The sequence below is a fragment of the Zingiber officinale genome, chromosome 6B (genome assembly GCF_018446385.1).
Source record: "Zingiber officinale cultivar Zhangliang chromosome 6B, Zo_v1.1, whole genome shotgun sequence".
Taxonomy (NCBI): Eukaryota; Viridiplantae; Streptophyta; class Magnoliopsida; order Zingiberales; family Zingiberaceae; genus Zingiber; species Zingiber officinale.
In genome coordinates this window covers 15886711-15898922 of record NC_055996.1, presented here as the reverse complement: position 1 = coordinate 15898922, position 12212 = coordinate 15886711, and positions in this window count along the sequence as shown.

Below are 12212 nucleotides of genomic sequence, written 5' to 3'. Positions count from 1 at the left end.
CAAACCTTTTTCGCAGCACACATCCAATCGATAGACTGATCGATTGGACTATGGTTCAATCGATCAGTTGATCAATTGACCCACCTTTAACTTACTTAAACACAAGTCCAAGGTTCCCAAACCCAACATCCGGTCAATTGTGACCTGTTGGAACCTCATGCCTAGCATCCGGTCAACCTTGACCTGTTAGAACTCCTTCACCAAGTGTCCGGTCCCGATCAACCTAGACCCACTTGGACTTACCGTCTTATGCCAAGTGTCCGGCCCTCCACGACCCACTTGAACTTACACCAGATGTCCGGTCACCCTTGACCTATCTGGATTTCCTTGTGCCAAGTATCCGACTTGGACTTTCCAACACCAGGTGTCTGATCAACCTTGATCCACTTGGATTTCCACGTGCCTGGCTTCACTCACTAGGACTTTCCATCTGCCTATCTTCACTCACTAGGACTTCCCATCTGTCTGGCTTCACTCATCAGTATTTTTACCTAGCTTCACTTACTAGGGTTTTCACATATGTCTGGCTTCACTCACCAAGACTTTCACACTGCCCGACTTCACTCACCGGGACTTTCACCTACTTGACTTCACTCACCAGGACTTTCACCTAGCTTCACTCACTAGGATTTCCCAACTGCCTAGCTTTACTCATTAGGTCTTTCACTTGGCTTCACTCACCAGGATTTTCACAATGTTAGGCTTCACTCACTAGGACTTCCACCTGCCTGGCTTCACTCACCAGGATTTCCAAACTGTCTGGCTTCACTCACCGGGAATTTCAACTGCCTAACCTTCAGTTAGTACTTTCACCTGCCTGACTTCACTCACCAGGACTTTCACAATCAAGTATCTAGTTAACCCTTTGACCTACTTGACTCTTCTTCACATCTAACTGGTCAACCTTGACCAGAGGGGAATTGTATCAATAATCTCCCCAATCAGGCGATTGCATCCGAAATCTCCATGTATTGTCAAACATTGAAACCTAAAACATCAAGACTCAGGCTTGAGCCAACTCAAGCCTAGTCAACCTGGTCAACCTTGACCCAGGGGATATTGCACCAACACTAGGGAGTCAGGTAGGGTAAGGCATACCCTATTTGATCTACTTAGCTAAGTGGAACTAACCAATGCTATCTCGTCACATCCTATACTAGTTAGACTAAGGTTTATCAATAGGAAGACTGAATGTTCAATTTTTCAGAAAGGCTTTGTCTAGAAGTGGTTGTTGCTCCAATATCCAAGTAGGTCCTTGTGTCTCGCTATAGCCTAGAAGCTAATTTTTAAATATACATTTAATTAACTGACGATAAAATCTAGGGGTGTAAATGAAATCGACCCGAACATGAAAAAAAAATCTAAGGCTCAAATTTTGCTTGAATTAGTTATATTCGAGTTCGAGCTCGATTCAAAGCTTGAAAAGTTTACAATTTTTGGCTATGATTCGGCTCGAATCATAGCTCAGGTTCTAGTTCGGCTTGAAAGATTCGAATATGTGCGTGAAATATTCGAACTATTGCTCAAACATACGCACTCGAAAAGCATAAAATTTATTTATTTAATATATAATTATATTATATTAATAAAATATTAAGGCTCGTGAGCGACTCGTGAACTATCAAACTAAATAATTTGGACTTGTGTTTGTTGGTGCAATTTCCAATAGGTCAAGGTTGACCTAGTTGACCAAGAGTAAACCTTGGTCATGGTTTCGATGTTTGACAATACAGGAAGACGTGTAGACATGGACAATGCAGGTGCAGTTGTCCATGCGGAGAGATACTGATCAGGGTCTGATCAGGTTGAATGAAGAAGAGTCAAGTAAGGTCAAGGTTGACCGGATACTTGACTGGGAAGTCCTAACTGGGATGTTAGGCAGTTCGGAAAGTCCTGGTGAGTGAAGCCAGGCAGTCGGGAAGTCCTGGTGAGTGAAACCAAAAGTCCTGGTGAGTGAAGCCAGGCAAGGGAAAGTCCTGGTGAGTGAAGCCAGGCAGTTGGTGAAAGTCCTGGTGAGTGAAGCCGGGCAAGGGAAAATCCAGATGGATCAAGGGTGATCAGACATCTGGTGTTGAGAAGGTCAAGTAGGTCAAGGGAGTGATCGGATACTTGACACGAAGAGAAAAGTCCAAGTGGGTCAAAGGGATTGACCGGACACTTGGTGGGGAGTCTTAGTAGGTCAAGGGAGTGACCGGATGCTAAGCATGATGTACCAACTGGTCAAGGTTGACTGGAGGTTGGTGTGGGAGACTTGGGACTTGGTTTGGGCAGAAACCAAGCTCTGGATCGATCAGTGGATCGATCCAGCGATACGCTGGGTATCTGATCGGTCTGGTGACCGATCAGATAACGATCAGTGGCTTATCGAGGCTCTTCTGATCAGAGACGAGCCAACTCTCACAGAGAGTTGGCTGATCGGTCTGGGGACCGATCAGCCTAGAGCCTGATCGGTCCACAGACCGATCATAGCACGATCAGTGGCTCTGTGAAGATATGGCTGATCGGTCTGGGGACCGATCAGACTAGAGCCTGATCGGTCCCATGACCGATCAGAGAGGCTCTGGACCGATCAGGGTGGAGCCTGATCGGTCCAGGTCCTAGCCGTTGCGACACAACGGCTAGTTCCTGTGTCTTCTTCTTCGCAGGTTATAAAAGGATTGAGGAGCTACTGTTCCAATGTTACTTCTTCTCTTTTTGCTCTTCTTCCTACTGAGCTGCTGCTGTGCTCTTGAGCTTTGTTGAGTTCCGAAGCTTCGTGTGAGCTTCTTCGACTGGGTTCCTGCTGTTGTAGGCATCTCGTGAAGTTGCTGCTTCAACCAGTCGACGAGATGGCAAGCGTGTTTGTTTTACATTCATATTGTCTTGTGCTTCTTTGTATTTTGTGTACTTCTATCTTGCTGTTGCAAGAGTTATTGTGGCGAGGTTTCTCCACCCACAAGGAGTATATATTAGCCGGTTCTCCGGGGACTCATCCACCGACGGATTGATAGGCTTCGTCCACCTTACGGACACGCCGAGGAGTAGGAGTTTCATCTCCGAAACTCGTTACATCGACGCGTATTGAGGTTTGATTTCTTGTCTTCGTTTCTTGTTTTTATTTCCGCTGCGCTAACCCTAGTTTGTAGAAAGAAACGCGACGATTTGGGGTCGGCTATTCACACCCCCCTCTCTAGCCTCCGTACGAAGGATCCTAACAAGTGGTATCAGAGCAAGGTTGCTCTTCGTCGGATTAACACCCGGGGGAGCACAAGCTAGAGAATGGATCGACTCGGAGAAGACATCACGATTCCACCCTTCTACGAGTGCTGCGACTTCGCGTATTGGAAGGTAAGAATGAAGTATTTTCTTATGACTAACCTAGCAAATTGGAATTGTGTACAAGTAGGTTTTATTCCTCCGGTGGATAGAAAGGGAGAACTTCTCAAGAAAAAGAAGTGGACGAAAGAACAAATCCACCAATCCACAACCAACGACGAGGTAACGAAAATCCTTGAATTTTCATTACCTAGTGATATCTTATGTAAGATAGGTGGATACAACAATGCCAAGGAGTTGTGGAACAACTTGGCTAAGTTCCATGAGGAGAGCTCTAATTCAAGTCATGAAGAGGAGTCAAGTGAGCCAAGTAGCTCACATCATGGAGGTAAGGAATTAGAAGTTGAGGGCTACTCAACATCTATGGAAGAAGAGGAGGAGAGTTCTTCTTCAAGATTGGTGCAAGAAGAAGCTTCTACCTCCGAAAGGGATGAAGAAGAGAGATTACATCCATTCTCAACCCTAGGTAACTCAAGCATTTCAATTTCAAATAAATTGCATATATTATGCTTTGAGTGTAGGGAGTATGGACATTACAAGAGTAAGTGTCCAAAGAGGGTTAGAAAGACTCCACCGGCGCCAAAGGTCAAGGAAGCTGGAGTCCCAACACGCAAGGGCAAGGAGCACGTGGTGTGCTTCCAATGCAAGCGAAGGGGACACTATAGGAGCCAATGTCCGAGGGGGAGGCAACCTCACAAGGACAAGAAACCGAGCACATCGATAGGGGGAGCTAAGGCAAACCCTAAGGTAACCTTTAAGGCTCATTATTGCAATTCTAATAAGACACATGCTAGTAGTTTTATTGCAATTGCTAATAATGATAAGCATGATAACATTAGAAATCGATACACATGCTTAGGTGCCAAACATGTGAGCCTAGATAAGGATAACACTAGGAAAGCCAACCCTAGAATTAACCCATCTAAGGCTAAGGAAAACCTAGGTAGGAATCCCAAATCAATTAGACACATGCCTAGGAATACCTCAAAGAAAAATTAAAAATTAAAAATTGAGGTATTAGAGAAGGAGAATCAAGTCTTGAGGTCAAGACTTGATACTTTGGAAAAGGCTCTTAAGAACTTGGAGAAGTCATCTCTAGGGTTTAAGGGTCAAAAACCAATGTCCAAGGACAAGAAAGGTTTGGGTCACAAACCTAAGTCCCAAGTGGTCAAGCCCACTTATCACAATGTTCCATTCGATTATGGAACAAAATCTAGGGCTAGGAAGACCATCACCAAGGTCACAAGGGGAGTCACCCCTAGAGTTGATCTTGATGAGTCCCAAATGACCAAGGCTTTAAAGCCTAAGAGGGTCATTAGGAGGGTTGCTAGGGAAGTCATCCCTAGTGAATACTTAGTGAACCCAATGAGCTCCAATAGGTATTGGGTTCCTAGGAGCGTGATTCCATCACGCTAGATGAGTTAGGGTGTGCCAACCTTACTTGGATAGATAGTTAATCTATTCATAGCAAAAGGTGGCATTTGAGGAATTTTCAAGGGGTAATCAAGCCTTGAAAATGAAATTAACAACTATTCCTAAGGTGATTAGAATGTGCCAATCAAATTTGAGGAGTTTTCTAGAGTCAATCTAATTGGCACATAATGATCTAAAAGTCTTGAGGATATGATTTTAGGTCTATCACACTTAGGAATATAGAAATTATAGCAAAATGATCAAAATTATCAAAAATGGCAACTAAGGCTAGAATTAGGTATTTTCTATACCTTTATATGTTATTTGCCATGTATTGTTTGTCATATGCCATGTCATGACATCATATTTATTTTATGATCATTTAAAATGTCATGATAATGCTTAGGTTAGTTAAATGTCATGCTTTATTTAAGTTTCATACTTTATGCCATGACATCATGACATTGGCACATGTTATTATGTATGATATCATTTTATGCCATGTCATCATTTCTTGAATTTGTAATCAATGAAATTGATTTAAGGTTAAAAACACAATTTGATATGGAGATCAAATTCATGTTTAGAAAAATGCATGAGAACTTAGATTAAGCTAACCTAAACTCATATCTCACACCAAAATTGACTTGGATGTGTTTGATACACCTTAGATGTGTGTGAGATATTAGGATGATGAGTTAGGATCAAGGTGCATAGTTCTTGTGCCTAGATGAGCCTAATTCTAATTGGGGATCATAGGGAAAGCTTGTGTACAAGTCATGTACATTTAGCCCAAAGATTGTGGTCCTAAATTAAAGGGTTTAAAATCATTTCAAAATTGTTTTGAAAAACCTTGATGAAGCTTTTCTAGTGATAGCCTTCATCATTGAATAAGTTGATACAAAGATAAGTTAACTTTGAGCTATTTCAAAGACTTTTGAACTTTGTATCAAGATTGAAAAATGGAAGTTATTTTCATATAAAACTATTTTTCCATGATAGTATATGTTATGAGGGATGTATCCTCAAAATTTCACAATTTTTCGAATTTTCTGTGATTTTCTAGAGGTTTCTGAATTTCGGGAGAAGAAAAATTCAGAAATCAGAAATCAGAGTTGTGGACCGATCAGGAGGTTCCCTGATCGGTCCAGTTCTGTGTGGATCGGTCACTGGACCGATCCAGAGGGAGCCTGATCGGTCTGGTGACCGATCAGCGTGTGCCAACTTGCTGAAATTCGACTGGTTGTCTAAAATTTCAGCTCGGGAAGTGGTGTTTTAGGTTTCTAAAGGTTTGAAACTCACCAAGACATTGTTGGTGCAATGGTCAAGGGGGAGTTACCTTTAGGGGGAGTTTTACCTATTAGTCAAGGGGGAGTTGACTTTTAGGGGGAGTTTTTACTCCTAAAGACTTGAGTGATATGGGATTATCACTAAGTTGATTGTTGAATTTAGTATCAAAGAGGGAAATTAAGGGTTTCAATGAAAGGTATGGGACTTTCATTAGGAAGAAACTCTTGACCTTGATTCACTCCTTTTGATGTGTGTCAAAAAGGAGAAGAATGTCTAGAGAATGTTCAAGGAAGAACATTGGAGTTAGTGGGAGAGTTTGTTGATCATGACGAGTGAAGTCGTGAACAACGATAACTTACTCTTCAGGGGGAGAGTTTATTGATGTGTGCCAATAGGGGGAGAATGAAGGGTTTAAGTTAGGCCTTCATTATCTAAGAAGGAGGTTGCCTTCTTAGAAGGAGAATGTAAGGTTGTAACTTATGTTTCATTACCTAGTGGCATGAGGAAAGTTGAGGCTATTGGATTAGCCTAACTTAAAGGTATTGTCAAACATCAAAAAGGGGGAGATTGTTGGTGCAATTTCCAATAGGTCAAGGTTGACCTAGTTGACCAAGAGTAAACCTCGGTCATGGTTTCGATGTTTGACAATACAGGAAGACGTGTAGACATGGACAATGCAGGTGCAGTTGTCCATGCGGAGAGATACTGATCAGGGTCTGATCAGGTTGAATGAAGAAGAGTCAAGTAAGGTCAAGGTTGACCGGATACTTGACTGGGAAGTCCTAACTGGGATGTTAGGCAGTTCGGAAAGTCCTGGTGAGTGAAGCCAGGCAGTCGGGAAGTCCTGGTGAGTGAAACCAAAAGTCCTGGTGAGTGAAGCCAGGCAGTGGGAAAGTCCTGGTGAGTGAAGCCAGGCAAGGGAAAGTCCTGGTGAGTGAAGCCAGGCAGTTGGTGAAAGTCCTGGTGAGTGAAGCCGGGCAAGGGAAAATCCAGATGGATCAAGGGTGATCGGACATCTGGTGTTGAGAAGGTCAAGTAGGTCAAGGGAGTGATCGGATACTTGACACGAAGAGAAAAGTCCAAGTGGGTCAAAGGGATTGACCGGACACTTGGTGGGGAGTCTTAGCAGGTCAAGGGAGTGACCGGATGCTAAGCATGATGTACCAACTGGTCAAGGTTGACTGGAGGTTGGTGTGGGAGACTTGGGACTTGGTTTGGGCAGAAACCAAGCTCTGGATCGATCAGTGGATCGATCCAGCGATACGCTGGGTATCTGATCGGTCTGGTGACCGATCAGATAACGATCAGTGGCTTACTGAGGCTCTTCTGATCGGTCTGGAGACCAATCTCTCACTGAGGCTCTTCTGATCGGTCCGGAGACCGATCAGAGACGAGCCAACTCTCACAGAGAGATGGCTGATCGGTCTGGGGACCGATCAGACTAGAGCCCGATCGGTCCCATGACCGATCAGAGAGGCTCTGGACCGATCAGGGTGGAGCCTGATCGGTCCAGGTCCTAGCCGTTGCGACACAACGGCTAGTTCCTGTGTCTTCTTCTTCGCAGGTTATAAAAGGATTGAGGAGCTACTGTTCCAATGTTACTTCTTCTCTTTTTGCTCTTCTTCCTACTGAGCTGCTGCTGTGCTCTTGAGCTTTGTTGAGTTCCGAAGCTTCGTGTGAGCTTCTTCGACTGGGTTCCTGCTGTTGTAGGCATCTCGTGAAGTTGCTGCTTCAACCAGTCGACGAGATGGCAAGCGTGTTTGTTTTACATTCATATTGTCTTGTGCTTCTTTGTATTTTGTGTACTTCTATCTTGCTGTTGCAAGAGTTATTGTGGCGAGGTTTCTCCACCCACAAGGAGTATATATTAGCCGGTTCTCCGGGGACTCATCCACCGACGGATTGATAGGCTTCGTCCACCTTACGGACACGCCGAGGAGTAGGAGTTTCATCTCCGAAACTCGTTACATCGACGCGTATTGAGGTTTGATTTCTTGTCTTCGTTTCTTGTTTTTATTTCCGCTGCGCTAACCCTAGTTTGTAGAAAGAAACGCGACGATTTGGGGTCGGCTATTCACACCCCCCTCTCTAGCCTCCGTACGAAGGATCCTAACAGAGTTCACATTGAAAAAAAGTTCGAACATATTCGAGTTCGGATCGAATTCGATAAGTTCGAATACGAATCAAATATTTAACGAGCCGGCTCGAATGGCTCGCGAACCAGCTTGATTCGTTTACACCCTAGTTAAAACTGAATTTAATACAAAGTCAAACGATCTTCAAAAATAAATCTATAATTAATTATCTAACAAATTATAGGATACCCTCGATTGAAAACATAGATCGGGTGAGATAAATAAGGATATTAATTAAACGTTAATTTAGGTACACTTTAAATATTATTGAATATTTTAAAATTAATTAAAAACTCTTTTAAAACTAATTAAACTTTTTTAATTAAACCATTTTAAATTAAAATAATTAATTAACTTAATCAACATTAACTAAATCCTTTAAAATTTTAAATTAATTTATTAAATGTTTAAAATCAATTAAACTTAAGTTAAAAAAAACTTAAATTTTTAAGTTAACGGTTTAAATTAAAACTCAATTTAAAACTTAATCTAAAACTTAATTAAATTAATTTAACACTTAAACTCAAATTTTAATTTAAAAACTTAGATAAAATTAATTAAAAATAACTAAAAACTTATTTTAAAAACTTAATTTAATTACAACGTAATTAAAAACTTAATTATAATATTAAACTTAATATAATTAAAATCTTAAACTTAAACTAAAAATTAATTTAAAGTTAATTAGTTAAACTTTGTTAAAACTTAATTACATTTAACTTAAACTTAGAGCCTAATCACGACTCCTACCTTTTTTAGGAATCTAAGTGAATCTTGAATAGTAGTTACTCCAGACATATGACTGGGGATCACACCAAATTTATGAAACTAAAATCTAAAAGCCTAGAAATAATTACTTTTGGAAACAACGACAAACTTAAGGTAATTAAAATAGGTAATATTGAACTTGAATCTAATTTCTTTATTCACAATGTATTACTTGTTGAAAAGTTTAAATTTAATGTGCTTAGCATTAGTCAATTATGTGACTCTGGCTATAAGGTTATGTTCTTATCATTTGAATGTTTAATTAAACACATAAAAAAATCTTAACACAAAATTAAAAGGATATGCGCATAATAATATTTACACAATCAACCTAGTAGCTTTTCACTTAAATGTCACTTATACAAAAAAGCGAAAACCTGACTATGACATAAAAGATTATCATACACTCACTTTAGGAATATCACAAGATTAAATGACTTAGTTAGAAGTTTACCAAAAGTACCTAACATTGAGCCAACTATTTATAATACTTGCCAACAAGGAAAATAAATCAAATCAACTTACAAACTGACTAATCAAATTCAAACCAATTCTATGCTAGAATTACTACACTTAGATTTATTGACTCACATGGAGTTAGATCAATTAATGGTAGTCTATATTGCTTTTGTAATAATTGATGATTATTCAAGATTTACCTGGATAAAATTCTTAAGAAACAAAGATGAAACATATAGTAATTTTGTAAACAAACTGAAAATGACAAGGAATTAAAAATTAAAAGAATTAGGAGCTATAATGATGGAGAATTTAAAAACCATAAGTTTACAAAATTTTGTTTAGAAAATGGTTATTATCATGAATTTTTATGTCCCAAAACATCTCAATAAAATGGAGTAGTTAAAAGAAAAAATAAGACCATACAAGAAGTCACTAGAATAATGTTTAATGAATATCAACTATCCAAATACCTCTGGGTTGAAGCTGTGAGTACATCTTGCTATGTCCAAAATAGAACAACAATTCACAAAATACATAATAAAACTCCCTATGAAATTTATCAAGATAAAAACCTAACATTAATTATCTTAAAGTATTTGGATATAATGTTTATATCTTAAATACGAGAGAACACTTAGGAAAATTTATATCAAAAATTAAAAATGGAATCTTTGTATGGTACTCACTAAATAGTAGAGTCTACCGAGTTTACAATAAAAGTACCCTAAGAATTGAGGAAACCATAAATATAAAATTTGATGAAACCTCTATTCATCAAATTATTTGATTGATAATTATATCAAGACGAAATTAAAAGTTATTCAGATACCAACTATTAGAACTAATAGATCAAGTTTATTTTTAAATAAACATGATAATTGAATGTAGAAAAATAAAACTATTGTTACCTTCAGCCATTGACATTTGAAGAACCCTTGACACACCCTTTGATGCTTAATGCTTTAGAGGCGTCTAAACATTCCAAACCTCTTATATAGATGATGTTGTTATTTTTGAAAGATGTGTATATTTTGGAACCTAAAGGCTACTATTTATAAGTAATCATTAACATATTGAGTCAATCCTTAATAGGTAAATCATGATGAAATAACCATATCATATTAAAAAAATATAAAATAATAATCATACCATATTAAAAGATATGATATTCATATTAAGGTAAAATTTTAATTAATTATACGTATTTAAATTTTATAATATATAATCTCTTTATTAAGATAAAAAAATTATGTATAAATAAAATTAATATGTGTCAAGATTCATAATCAAAATAAAATATTTCTAATAAAAGATTCTTAACCACTACATAATTTTTAAATTCCATAAAATATTAACATTTTATATTAAAACAACTACATTTATAGGCTCCTTACATCTAATGAAATTATATGTATTTTATCCAAAACTATTTTTACAAATAAAAAACTAAATATAAAGATCTAAAAAATTAAAAAAATCAGTAAAATCTTTAAAAAAAAAACCTAAAATGTTAGAGATAAAAAAATGTAGTAAAATAAAAAAAATTCAAAAGACATAAAATTTTAAAAAATAAACTTCTTTTTTAGAAACCTTAGATAATTTACTGTATTTATAAGGATATTTTATGAATTTCTAAAATTTCCTAAGTTCAATTTGATAATTCTAAAATTAAATTACTCAAAATACTAAACTCTAATTTTCTTTTCCCACCCCTCTCACTAGTTCAAGTCGAATCTAACACGATATATCCTAATTTGGATGGGCCACCATGACACATATAGTTAGAACTTAGAAATCGTACTAAATCGAACCTGATCACAAATCATCCTCATCCCAGCCGATTCGATACCTCTACATCGGCATCATCATGAATATCTAATAACCATGAAACTAACACCACACTTTCTTTTTTTCCTTTCCAAATCCGCAACATATCATTAATTAAAGGTGGCAAATAATTAGCTTAATCACTTGGTCCTTTAATTATTTTGCCATGCAACCACCCTTCTTTCAATCAATTCGTGGTCCTCAATTTAATTAATGCCCTTTTGGATCATCATGTGCCTACTAAGCTCACTTTCTACTTCCCAACAATGCATGATAAAGGAACCAAAAAAGACATTACTTTAATTTTAATAAAAGCTACATAGTCGACTGAGTCAAGTGAAGAAATCAACTTGCTTTCGGAGCACAAACCTAGCAAAAGGTGACTCGTCTATTTCAAACGTCCTCCATCGTCAGGATGAGATAAAGATAAAGAAAATAAATTACTATAATCGACCGACTCTTTACGTCGTAGAGATTTTATTTTTCAAAAAATTATTTCTCTGATATTCAATTCATACTCTTATATGACAATCTATCATCCAATTATCAATTCATTTATGCTCATGGGGGCGCTTTCAAAGCACGCATAGGGTAAAAGATGACTCATTCATCCCAAGTATTCCTCATAGTCAGTCTCACAATAACAAGATGAAGAGAATAAATCACGATGAGTGACCTCTCTAAATGGAAGAGATTTTATTTCCTAAAGAATTGATCTTGGGGATTCTATCTCCGTTCACATGTGAAAATCTACCATCAAGTACTAATTCAGCTATGCTCGTGGGACACTTTCATAGCAGACATTGTGGCAAAAAGTTGACAACCTTCACCCTGAGGCCCTTTCAAGACCGCCCAAGCATAGAAAGGGAGTAAATTACGGAGGACATTCGGCCAGCCGAGTGACCTCCTAGGTGAGAGCGCCTAGCACAAGTAAATCCCACGATTCAAACCCTAGATCTATTATGATAACTCCTCATTCGAGTACCAACTCGGCTACGCCTG